Source organism: Podarcis erhardii (assembly GCF_964252035.2).
Source record: "Podarcis erhardii genome assembly, chromosome: 2".
In the NCBI taxonomy this organism is placed as follows: domain Eukaryota; kingdom Metazoa; phylum Chordata; class Lepidosauria; order Squamata; family Lacertidae; genus Podarcis; species Podarcis erhardii.
In genome coordinates, this window is record NC_138498.1 from 7,831,580 (window position 1) to 7,845,292 (window position 13,713).

The 13,713-nt window shown below is 45.8% G+C and overlaps 1 protein-coding gene across 3 annotated transcripts in view; it reads left to right on the plus strand.

The window, feature by feature from the left end:
• The window catches only part of GALNT6 (polypeptide N-acetylgalactosaminyltransferase 6), a 63,726-nt gene that overhangs the window by 16,505 nt on the left and 33,508 nt on the right, over positions 1 to 13,713 (plus strand). The window lies entirely within an intron of this gene.

The following is a 13,713-nucleotide window of genomic DNA, read 5'->3' on the forward strand; positions in this document are numbered from 1 at the left end:
TATTAAAATACTGTTTCAAATATTTCAAAATGTATTGCTCATTGATACACACACACAGAGAGAAGGAAGGAGGGAGCGAGAAAGAGATGCACAAATTGCTAAGACCAGAGACAGAGCATCAGAATCAATGCATACAAAGTTTGCTGTCACAACTGGCTAGTTATAAACATCCCCTCTCAAAATCTGTACACCATACATTAATATGCATTGTCTTCAGCCTATTTGACAAATTGGGCAGTCTTTTATGATGTGTAATAATCCATGCCAGCCAATAAAAATGAAAACAAAACAAATTCCTTCCAGTAGCACCTTAAGACCAACTAAGTCAGTTCTTGGTATGAGCTTTCGTGTGCATGCACACTTCTTCAGATACACTGAAACAGAAGTTTCCAGACCCTTCTATATAGTGAGAAGGTGGGGAGGGGTATTACTCAGAAGGGTGGTGGGAATGGGTGATTGGCAGATAGCTGTGATGAGCCTGTTGACGACTCTTAATGACTGCAATAGGTCTTACACTTATCTGAAGAAGTGTGCATGCACACGAAAGCTCATACCAAGAACTGACTTAGTTGGTCTTTAAGGTGCTACTGGAAGGAATTTGTTTTGTTTTGACTATGGCAGACCAACACGGCTACCTATCTGTAAATAAAAATGAAGTTAGGTTTAAAGGAGAGTTATTACTGATTCCCATCATTAGGAGCTCAAGCAATTGAGCTTCGGGGCTTATTTTATTGGATAAGATGGGAGTGTGTACACACAGTTGATCTTCAGCTGTGTCGCTGCCCCTGGCTTGCCCCTGAATGGAGAGACTGGGAGGAGGAGGAGGAGGAGGAGGAGGAGTGGGGTGTAGGAACCTTAAATTTTTCATGGCTGGAACGTAGCCAACTGCACAATGGTAAGAGTCATATCCGTTGCTCAGCACATTTCTGCCTCTGACCCTGCCCATCACCAGCATGCAGCACCCAGAACATTGCCTGCCAGGGAATATAGCCCTTGGGCTGAAAACTATTCTCCGCCCCTGGTTACAAATGCAACACCCCTCTAAACAGGTGCAGCTCTTAATGCTATCAGTGCATATATGTGAGCCAAGGTGTTTTCCTTTTTCTCTTTGTTCACCTTTGTATGAAATAAAAGCAAACACACACGGAAAAGCTGGTGTGGTTCCTTTCTGCTTATCCTCATATGACTTGCTTCCACTGCGGCCGGCTTACCCAGTCTGTGCTTGAAATGATGATTCAAGGCAATACTCTATTCTTTCTTCTCTAAAGTGTAATCCTTGGGTGGTAACTACCTGATGACTGGAAATATGACCGAAAGGATTATATAGTCAAACCCTGGTTTTTGAACGGCTTAGTTCTCAAACAACGCTGCAAACCTGGAAGTGGCTGTTCTGGTTTGCACACTATTTTTGGAACCCAAACGTCCGATGAGGCTTCCGCAGCTTCCGCCGCACTTTGGTTTCTGAACATTTTGGAAGTTGAACGTTCAATTTCCAAGGTACAACTGTGCCTAAGAAGCACAGTTTGGGACTCTGCTTGGCTTGTTTTCTAAGTGGACGTGTGGTCTTCACATGCAAGCAGGTTGAGAGTAATTAAAAGTAGTGAAGAGGGAACTCTCCCCCACTTGATTTGTGGGAAGGGAACGTGGTTTGGAAAAGGAGGGCTTGTTTTGCATGCAGAACATCCCAGGCTTAGTTCCTGGCATCTCAGGGGAAATAGGCAGTGTGAAAGACCTCTTTTCTGCTTGGGATCTTGGAGAGCTGCTGCCATTCAAACCATGGACATTTCTGGATGAAACGGACAGATGGTCTGAGGGAGTACAGCCTAGCTCCCTATGCAGCGCTGTGTGTATGAGCTTTGTCAGCAAGCATCAAGGTCAGCCCTAAACATTTTGCTGCCTGAGGTACCGTGGTGAAGCTGCATGGTCTGGTACCGGGGGGGGGGGCGAGAGCAGGCAATTGGGGACATGGATGGAATGCATCCCGGGTGGGGTGGGGTGCGTCCCGGGGGCGTGGCACGCCGCCTGTGGGGATTACACAGCGCGTATCCAGGGCAGTGGCCGCGATGGTACCCCCTCCCCGATGGTGCTGGGGCGGTGCACTCTCCCTGCCCCTCCCTTCCTCCTCCAGTGCTGAGGCAAAGGATAAGGAAGTGCCCCCTCCCCTGCCCCCCTCCCCTGCCCCCCTCCCCTCCCACAGATACCTGCTAGCAAGGGACAGCATCCTCCATGTCACCTGAGAACAGCAGACAAGCTTAAGGGAGGTATGGCAAGATATATGGCGCACACACTCAGCTCTGCCATTAACTAACTACTTAATTACAGTGGTAACTTGGTTCTCGAACTCAATCTGTTCTGGAAGTCTGTTCGACTTCCAAAACGTTCGCAAGCCAAGGCGTGGCTTCTGATTTGCTGATTGGCCCTGGAAACAAGGCCGACAGCTGAAACAGATGTTCGGCTTCCGAAAAACGTTCACAAACCGGAACACTTACTTCCAGGTTTGCAGCGTTCAGGAGCCGATTTCTTCATCAACTAAGCCGTTCAGGAACCAAGGTGCCACTGTAATTAATTGTATATACAACTTAATACAGTGGTACCTCAGTTTACAAACTTAATCCGTTACGGGGGTCCGTTCTTAACCTGAAACCGTCCTTAACCTGAGGTACCGCTTTAGCTAATGGGGCCTCCCGCTGCCGCCGTGACATTTTTGTTCTCATCATGAGGTAAAGTTCTTAACCCGAGGTACTACTTCCAGGTTAGCAGAGTCTGTAACCCGAAGTGTTTGTAACCTGAGGTGTTTGTAACTGTACACTGTAGTAATAAGCAGTTGTAAGTGGTTCACGTGAAAATTAAAATGTCCGTTCAAAACAGAATTCCAGAAGCCACCCTGGGTTCTGATGGGATCCCAGAATGTCCCATTTTTTGGTCCAGTGCTCTGGCACAAGTCAGTGGGCTTGTGCCAGATCGTCAGATAAAAAGACACTTGCTTTTGGTCTCATGCTCTCATGTGAATCAGCTGGCTCGCACCAGAGCACCAAAAGACACTTGGTGTGTTGTTGTTGTTGTTTTGGTCTTGTGCTCTTGAACCACTCAGCTGGCTCACTCCAGAGCTCAGGGCCAAAAAACAAGGATCCCAAATGTGATCCCTGGGATATTGGATATTGGGTATGCTGCTCTTCTTCCTTTGTGCTCCCACCTGTTGCTTCTACTCTCCCTGGGACCCAGAGGTGCAGAGTGGGTGGCCATGGGCTCCTACTGAAATGCAGGCCTCAGTAGGTTTGTGGCAGTGATCCTCTTAAAATAAGAAGGTTTATGTAGTGATGTAGAGCACATCTGAGGGATGTGGGTGGTGCTGTGGCTTAAAACCACAGAGCCTAGGGCTTGCCCATCAGAAGGCCGGCGGTTCGAATCCCCACGACGGGGTGAGCTCCCATTGCTCGGTCCCTTCTCCTGCCAACCTAGCAGTTCCAAAGCACGTCCAAGTGCAAGTAGATAAATAGGTACCGCTCCAGCGGGAAGGTAAACAGCATTTCTATGCACTGCTCTGGTTTGCCAGAAGCGGCTTAGTCATGCTGGCCACATGACCCAGAAGCTTTCTGCGGATAAACGCCGGCTCCCTCGGCCAATAAAGCGAGATGAGCGCCGCAACCCCAGAGTCGGTCACGACTGGACCTAATGGTCAGGGGTCCCTTTACTTTCCTTAGAGCACATCTGAGATGTGATTCATCCAGGGCTTTTTCTCAGGGGAAACTCACAGGAACTCAGTTCCGGCACCTCTCAGGTGGGTGCCACTGCCATTCTAAGAAAACAAGGGAGATGTTCATGATGAGTTCTGAAAACTTTTTCTAGAAAAACAGCACTGGAATCATCCGTATGACATGTGCATCCTGGCATCGAGGCAAGGAAAGGGTGTGTGTGTGTGTGTGTGTGTTTAGAGGTAGTGCCACTTACAGTAATATCCTATCTGTATGCTTAACTGTGCACTCAAGTTAGCTTAGGGTCCGTATGGTTAAAGCCATGGTTTTCCCGGTAGTGATGTATGGAAGTGAGAGCTGGACCATCGAGAAGGCTGATCGCCGAAGAATGGATGTTTTTGAATTCTGGTGCTGGAGGAGACTCTTGAGAGTCCCATGGACTGCAAGAAGATCAAACGTATCCATTCTGAAGGAAATCAGCCCTGAGTGCTCCCTGGAAGGACAGATCGTGAAGCTGAGGCTCCAATACTTTGGCCACCTCATGAGAAGAGAAGACTCCCTGGAAAAGACCCTGATGTTGGGAAAGACGGAGGGCACAAGGAGAAGGGGACGACAGAGGACGAGATGGTTGGACAGTGTTCTTGAAGCTACAAACATGAGTCTGACCATACTGCGGGAGGCAGTGGAAGACAGGAGTGCCTGGCGTGCTCTGGTCCACACGACTAAATGACTAAACAACAACAACAACAACAATGGACATTTAAAACTATCGCCCACAACAAAGGCGTAAATAAAAAGAGACGAGCAGCTTAAAAGCTGGAACAACTTTGAAACCACTGAACAGATGCCTCGTAGCAGCACAGCCCTGACTTGGTTTCCTCCTGATTTCTCTGATCACCTCCTTATCTCAAAGGAGCTGTGTGGTCGTCTGCTACAGGTTTGCATGTTCGCACTTGTCCGATTTCCATGCTAGGAGCCATGGCAGCAGGAAGACAGTCTCCAAACCACACCAACTTAAAAGGCGGCACTTCCTTTTGTGAGGCTTTTGGGCTATTGTATTACAATCGCCTGCCCTGGCCACAGTGCTGCTCCTGCCAATTCATGTGGTCCAGGAGCAAGTGGAATGGAAAAAATACGCCTTTGCTTGCTTCAGTGAGCCTGCCCAAGGCTGAAGATCAGCACTTGAAGCCCTCTTCTTTTGTCTGCTGGTAAGACCTGTTAGATTGTTGGATGCCAAAGACAGGGTCTTTTTGATGTGGCCCCACATCTTTGGAATTCCATCCCTGGATAAATATGCATGGCTCTGTCATTAGTGGTTGTTGTTGTTGTTGTTGTTGTTGTTGTTGTTGTGTGTGTAAACTCCAAAGCCTTTTTTAAAAAAAACAACCTTCAAACCATGTTTGTGTTGATTTGTGTTTGGGGAGCTTTCCAAACTTTTCATGTTGGTGACACACTTTTTAGATGGCCATCATTTCGCGGCACAGTAAATCAGTTTTTCTAGCACGACACACCTACACACTGTAGCCGACACACTAACCTGTCACCTATACACAGTTTGGAAAGCTCTGTTTTTAACTGTTGCAGTTTGTGAATTGAGGGATGTGATGTTTTTATGATTTGTGTGTTTAAATATTTGCAAGGGCAATGTGACCTGAAAGCTGGGTTGAAATGTTTTTCAGTACATAGATGTGTAATTTGCAGGTATCGAATGTTGCTCTGTATGAATCAGCCTGCTGTCTATTCACCATAGCACTGCCATATATGAAGAAAGACATGGGGAATAGAGGAGGGGGAGAATTTCAATCCAGTTTGCATTTAAAGGCAAACTTACCAAATCAGAACTCTCCAAAGAAAAAGAAGAAGAAACCCCGTACATGGCTAGCCTTCAAAATTCACACTTTTCTGAATTTTGCAATGTGGCTCTTCAGCCAAGTAAGGTGTACACAAATGCAAATAATGAGATAAAGTTTGCATAAATGTGCATTTGTTGGTGAAATGAACATTTAAAGTACATTCTATTAGGGAACATTGCATTGTAAAAATGTGTATACAGTGGTGCCTCGCAAGATGAAAAGAATCCGTTCCGCGAGTCTCTTCGTCTAGCGGTTTTTTCGTCTTGCGAAGCAAGCCCATTGACGACTTAGCGGATTAGCGCTATTAGCGCTTTTAGCGGCTTAGCGGATAAGCAGATAAGCGGCTTAGCGGCTTAGAAAAAGGGGGGGAGAAAAAAACCCGCAGGAACTCGCAAGACATTTTCGTCTTGTGAAGCAAGCACATAGGAAATTCATTTTGTGAAGCACCTCCAAAACGGAAAACCCTTTCGTCTTGCGGGTTTTCCGTCTTGCGAGGCGTTCGTCTTGCGGGGCACCACTGTACTTGTATATTTGATCACATAGATCCTCTGATAGAGGACATTAGGTGGTTCCCCACACACCAGAGGTTCAGTTGGTCTTCCCTACCGATGAAACCTTTAGTACGGCAGCCCCTTATTTGTGGAATCCCCAGCCTGTCATTGTTCAAATGTCTCTTTAAAAATGCACTTTTTAAATAGTCTTTTACAGCATGATTACTCTTCTCTTTAACCAACTAGTAATCTATTGCTGTTTTATTGATGTTTCTAATCATGTATTACAGATATTGATTGATTGATTTTGATTGATTGATGGTATCTGAAGAAGTGTGCGTGCACATGAAAGCTTATACCCAGAATAAATTTAGTTGGTCTCTAAGGTGCTACTGGACAATTTTATTTATTTATTTATTTTTATTACACTTGTGTTAGTCATCACCTTGGTGTATGGAATTGCAGGTTGTAAATAAGTAAATATGAGGCAAAACTACATACAAACATAGGAGCGTTAAAATGCTGGTGAATTTTCACGGGGACTTTTTAAAAAAAAATTAAAGAAAATGCAAACTGGTGTGGAGAATGGAACTGAAGATGGGGAAAAGGAGAAACAGGGAGAAACCAAAATGGACAGATGTGTTCATCCCTCGTCTTGAAAGCTCCTAAAAATCAGAGCCGTCAGACTGTCCTAACCTGGGCTGCTCTGTGTATCAAACTGCTTCTCAGACTGAGTCTCATTACTGTGCCTGCAACTTCTCTCAACAAGAGAGCAGGCTCAAAGGCGGTGTGCCATGTCAAAAGGTTCCTGCAGACAAGGGGTTGCTTGGTAAAACAAATTAGGTTGGCCCCAGCGAGAGAACTGAGCTCCGCTCACATTGTACAGGCAGAAAGCCAGGGGCAGGAAAATGGACGGTGCCTTTGCTCCTTAACCTTGAACAGCTTTGATAAGGGTGGCCAGACTTCTTGGGGCACAATATAGCCATTCTTCTGCACAAGCCCCACCAAATTGAATGGGAACATCGTTCTTTCTGGTGGGTTTTTGCCTTTGTCCTTGCAATTCTGTGTGCATGGGAATTTGCAGGAACGTTTTCCAGCCTTCACACATGTGGACGAACAGCACAGAAAAACCCTTGTCATGCCAAGAGGTTTTTCTCTTCCCCTCTCCCATTAGGGCAGGCACCCCCCAACTCAGCCCTCCAGATGTTTTGGGACTACAACTCCCATCATTGCTAGCTAAAAGGACCAGTGGTCAGGGATGATGGGAGTTGTAGTCCCAAAACATCTGGAGGGCCGAGTTTGGGGGTGCCTGCATTAGGGTCATTTGCCCACCAGGCCTATGGGGGAATTCCATTCTCCTCCTCAGCTGTGCCCTGAAGGTGTACCAAAAAATTAAATATGTGCTGGAACCTGCCTTGGGCTAACCAGGTCCACAAAGACCACAGTCCTGGGTCATCTTTAACATGCATTCTGCATGTGCCCACATCCCTTTCTGCACAAAAGCAGGACCTGGGTCTGTTGTTTGCTGAACGGAAACAGAGATTGTCCTTCATCCTTGAAAGTCCTTGGCAGAAAGAAAGAAAGAAAGAAAGAAAGAAAGAAAGAAAGAAAGAAAGAAATCACTTGAGTCCCAGACACACCTTGAGACTGCGGGGGTTAAGTAACCAGTCATCTTGTGGCTGAGTGCTCTTTTACCTTCATCAAACAGGAAATATTTTGCTCTCTCTTTCCTACACAGGACAATGGAGAGGGCCCAGGCAGGCCCAAGATATTTCGCTGCCTGAAGGGGAACGGCAAATGTCATCCCTTCCCAATTTGAGAAGCACAGTATCCAAGGTTGGCCAAGTTATTTTGGCCTCTCAGACACAGAGGGAAGTGCCCCTCAATATAATAGTAAATTAATTGCTATAATAGTAAATTTAGACTGTAGGGTTTACTGTGCTTTCACAACATCCAAAATTCAGCTGCCTTGCTCCACCTGAGGGGTTGCCAACCTTTTTAGGACCCCTGGACCCATTTGCAAATCAGAGAAAGTGTCTCAACTGATTCTCTCTGCTACAAAAGGATTTGACCTCAGGAGATCTAAAAAAAAAAGAAAATTATTTGTGGTGGGACGCCTTCATAAGTGGGGAAATTAGTTTGTGATGCTGCTTTTTAAATTATAGGAAAGTGGTCCAGGCAGCCGGTCAACCAGGGGGTTGTCTTCTGTAAAACAGGACACGTCACTTTACCAAAGTATGCAAAGTGCTGTAATTTTTGCACAACTGTGCAAATATGTTTGTAGGGAGGGAAAGACTTCCTGGGAACAATGCAGAAGCAGTATTTGCTTTTTGTCGGTGGCGTTCCTGATTCTGCAAGTAAACTTGCAGAGTGAACACTGCGGTGATAGCTGCCTCCCAGAGTCTTAGCCAATAGTTTCAAGTACTGTACTGGTGGCATTTGAAGGGTGAAGACCAAGCCCTTTGTCACCCAAGTAAATTTTCTTAATTTAGAAGAACACATGCTTGCCTGAACTATCATGCCTTTGTAATAATTTCCCAGGCTTCTGGATTTAAGAATGCTCTGGCGACATGCGTCAGTATCAGATGTAACATTTATATATTGCACACAGACACAGATATGCTGGTACAACACTATTTAATTCAAAGGGTTTAGGAAGCGCTGAGCAAGGAAATGGCACGAATCAATTCCAGGCTGTAAAATCTGCCTCCTCTTGCCTGTTTGCCTTCAGGATGAAATCAATGACTCGAGTCTGAAAAGTGTAAGTGATGTAATTCTGTTTCAATTGGGAAGGGGAAAGTCGGCAGCCCTCTGCCCAGCAAGGGCTTTTATTTTTAAAACGCAACTTACAAACCCATGCGAGGATCATTCTTTACAGTGTATTTCCTCCCCCCCCCCAAAAAAAAAACCAAGAAGAGAAAAGGACATCCTGTTTGCAGTAGGTGTGGTAGGTAATTCCAGCTTAACCCAATGTTAATGCTTGGATAAAGAGAGATTTGGTGTTGCTTAGATAAAGAGCGTTGTGTGCCAAGGGAAAAGGAAGACGGATTCCAGGTCCTCTCCCCCTCCTCCCCATTTTTGTACCTTGCTGCAACATGCAGATTCTGGGAAGTAGTCCTCCATTGTGCTCGTTCAACAGCAAACAATGTTATCTGGTCTGGGAAGTATTTCCCTGTAATTCTTCTGGGCTTCTCTTAACACTCCATCCTCCACAACAACGAAGAGATCGGAGGTGGAGGGGAATGTTCCAGATCTCATATTGCATACCCTCCAACATGGCACAAAACAGGGTTGCCATATGTCCAGGAAAACCCAGACATGTCCTCTTTTTTGGGGGGGGGTAACATAATCATCCGGGCAGATTTTTACACTTTAAAGAAAATGTCTGGGTTTTGGCGGGCTCAGGCTGCTTTGCATGCCATGGCTGCTGCCAGCCTGAGTTGGGGAAAGAGGGGCATGGGCGTGGTGGCAGTGGCTCTGCATGCTCGGGCTGTCCTCTTTTTTGCTCTTCAAGATATGGCAACCCTAGCATAGGAGGCAACTGCCAGGGGCTCGCCCGGCAAAATATTTGAGGGGGCTGGGCCTCCCCAAAGTTGGTGAGCATTGCCATTCTAATGGTGTGCATGCATTGTGTCGTGTGATTGATTATGTGGGGCTGGGCTTACCTGGCTTCCCCCAATATTTTATTCAAGCTGGCACCCCTGGCGCAGAGGATAATTGGTACTAGCTTCTTCATTTCTGATCCTTTACATCCTTTCTTCAAATTTAACTCTGTACAGATAATCAGGAACCAAACAAACCAAAAGTTTACACAGGAGTGGGAATGTTACAGAGGGTATTTAAGAAAACATTGTTCCCAGCTAAAATCTTTAGTATGCCTGGATTAATTTTCGCAAAGTACTTGATGGATAATTAAGGTATTGAATATAGTATAGAAGATGATGGTTAAGGCAATAAAGGACGCAGGAAAAGGAAAAGGGGTGCGGGGACCGGAGTGATGTAGATGGAAGATCCTGAAGACATATGGTATTGAAACTATGGGTTTATTTATGATCTTTTTTTTTTTTTAATGTCTTTTGTGTATCTTGTGTTGTTTGGAAGATGAATAGAATACTTGTAATTAATAAAAAAAAAATAACTCTGTAACATCTGAGTGAGAAACTTTCTCCTTTTTTTGGTCTTTCTAAATTCCTGAAAAAGGAGATTCTCAAAATCCAAGTATTTCCTAGTGAATCATGCAAATCTGTTTCAAAGGTCTCACCTCTATGTACCAGTCCTGAATTTTACCAGTCTGTGTTGTTGGCTCTCTTGCTTGAAGGTTTCACCTCTTTGATTCCAGAAAGGATTAATAGTTCTAGCATAACAATCAGGGGTTAGAAACTCCTTTTTCTTAGAACTGTGCCTTTCTTTTTTTATATAAAAAAATATATTCACCACCCACCCATCTGGCACTGCTATGGTTTGCTGAATGTTTAAAGAATATCATGAGACTTCCTTATTTACTGTAGCTTTGTGAGTTTGTTCTTTTTGTCTATAATCTGCACGTTGGTGGATAGGGGCTAATTTTAAGAGTCAGCAAAGACCTAGTTCTGAACTTGCAGGGCTCAGTGCTAGAACAGGCTGCAACTCCTATCACCGCTGACGCTATGCTGGAGGGCACCTATCTGTCCTGGGCTTAAGCAGTGAAGCTGGTGCCTCTGAGCATGTTGAGAGGGCACTGAGAATTCTTGGGTTGTTGGCAAACTTGAGTCCCGCCACCTCTCTTGAAAAGCAAAGCGGTTGATCCTGGGCTAAAGGGCTGCATTACTTCCCCAGCGACTCACACTTCCATGGGTAGGAGCATTTTTGGGGGAATGCACATTCCCCATCTGGCTTCAGTATGAATGGCGTTCAAACCCAAGGCCAGTTTCTGAGAGTGACAAGGGCTCCAGTATCCCCAGAGGGCCCACCGGAGTGGCATAGCATGGGGGGCACAGAGGCAGTTGCCTGGGGCACACAATTTCAACACCCGGTGCTGCCTCAATACAGCTGTGTGCTTCCATCATGCTTCCTGTGAACCAGGAAATGACCTCTCCAGACAACAGAATGCCTCTTCTTTTCTTACCTCTGTGGCTGCAATCTCCTGAGCAATGTGGACATAATTAGCCAGTTGATTGTGCATACATATCCCATCTGTTTCCTTCCCACCCTGCCTTCCACGCAGCCCTGGGCACTGGAAACCCATGCTACGCCACTGGCCCAACATCTACATATCTGCCACTATCACTGAGAATTCTCACTCTGCATGTCCTGTCTCCAGTGCCTTGCCCAGTGGGGTACTCCCTCCCCAAATCTTAGATCCAACAGCAATGCTTGTTGAAACTAAATACAGTTTTACCTCGGGTTGAAGTAGCTTCGGGTTGAGCGTTTTTGGGTTGCGCTCCACGGCAACCCGGAAGTAACGGAATGCGTTACTTCTGGGTTTCACTGCTCGCGCATGCGCAGTTGCTCAAAATGACATCACCCGCATGCGCGGAAGCGGTAAATCATGACCCGCGCATGCACAGACGCGGGTTGCGTTTGTTTCAGGATGTGAATGGGGCTCCGGAACGGATCCCGTTCGCATCCAAAGGTAGCACTATAAAGTGCTTTGTACAGAGGTCGTCCGCTAGTCTGTAGGGCCTGTTGGCTGCTGGCCAGCCCTCCAACCCAAGGTCTTTTCCATGAGAGGTTCGGGGGTCAAACCTGGAGCTGTCATAGTGCAGAGCATGTGCCCCATCATTGAGCTGCAGACTTGGAAGAGGGCATGTGTAGGCTGGTTAAGTTCCCAGGTGCCGTATGCCCTGTTTTAAGTGGCTCTGAGATTTAGAAAGAAATAATGGGATAACATTCAAGCTCTATTGGCTTGGTGCATGGTAAGAGCAGGCCTGGTGTCACCATGTGATAGTTATTTTTTAGTAAACCTTGGTTAATGGTAACTATGATGTCGATCCTCTCCGGCTCTGGTGGGCATCCTAGGTGGTGGAACATGAAAGGCTGAACTCCTGTAAATTAAACACCAGTATTTCCAGCAGGCTGTTCCATCAGTCCTGTATCATCTGCATGTAAATGAAAAATGGTGAATTCTGAGCTTGAGGGACGCATGTTCTGGGCTGCCTTTCCTCTGCCTCTTTTCACCCAGATCTATCCTCCTCCTGCAGCCTGATCCTGTGTCCATGTTTACGCAGGAGGAGGTCTACTAGATTGAACAGGACTTTGCCCCCAATAAAGTGTGTGCAGGACTGCAGTCTCAGGAAATGAAAGTCGTAAGAGGAAACCCCAGGAGCGGTGAAGCCTGTCAGATACAGTGCTGGAACGCTGAAAAGTCACAACTATAGAAACACATTGTTGCTATACAGCTACGTAGAAATCCCAGATTCTTTCAGGGACATTTAAGTCACATGCACAAACATAGTGTTTCCATGGCTTTGCTACAAGAAATAGGCACATTGGTTTATCTGTCTGCAGGTTAACTGTCTGAAGGCATCAGTAAAAAGACTGTAGCTCTCTTCTTCCCCCTTCAATTACTCCTCAATTTAAGCAAGGGTGCCTTAGTTTACTAAACCGGACATTGTGGCTTAGAGTTGCTTGCAAATGTGGGCACTGCTTATGAACACAGTACAGTGGTACCTCGGGTTAAGTATTTAATTCGTTCTGGAGGTCCATTCTTAACCTGAAACTGTACTTAACCTGAAGCACCACTTTAGCTAATGGGGCCTCCTGCTGCTGCTGCGCCGCCAGAGCACAATTTCTGTTCTTATCCTGAAGCAAAGTTCTTAACCTGAAGCACTATTTCTGGGTTAGCGGAGTCTGTAACCTGAAGCGTATATAACCTGAAGCGTATGTAACCTGAGGTACCACTGTACAGACGTACCTCAGAAGTCGAACGGAATCTGTTTCGGAAGTCTGTTCCACTTCTGAAAAGTTTGGAAACCAATGGACGGCTTCCAATTGGTTCCCGATTGCGCAGGCATGCCGGAAACAATAGCAGAAGCCACACCGGACGTTCAGCTTCCAAAAAAAAGTTCGAAAACCAGAACACTCACTCCCAGTTTTCGATTGTCCGGGAGCCGAAACGTTTGACTCCCAAGGCATTCGGGAGCACAGGTATGACTGTATACAGTAATCAAAAAAGTTTCTATTAGAGGAAAATGGAAAGGGATGCTATCAAAAATTATTGTAAATTTGTTGGTGATCAATAAATGCAAAAGCTATGATGTTTAGGTAGCTTTCCACAGGAGTTCCAAACTAGAGCTAAGCTCCCATAAATGTCCCTGGCTTGCAAGCAATATCAACATATTCTACGACTCTGGGGCAACACTAGGGTTCACCCGCAATAGCGTGTGTCTGTGTGTACAAAAAGAGCACTGTTACACAGGGGCTGGTGATACTGTTCCTGAACGCTAGTACTTTCATCTGCTTAAGTACCAGGCACAGGAATGGTTTGCCAAGCATGTTCATCCCTGACTTTGGCCCAAAGCTCTGGATGATCTTTCCAGCTTCTTGGGACTCGGCTACATTAATAAAAAAAACAGCACTTTGAATGTGTTATAAATATGCAACCCTAGATGGCTCTGGAGAGCAAACAAAAAATTATTTGTGATTTTACATAGCATTTTTCCCCCTTTTGTTATAACCATTTAATGTATGACTTATTTA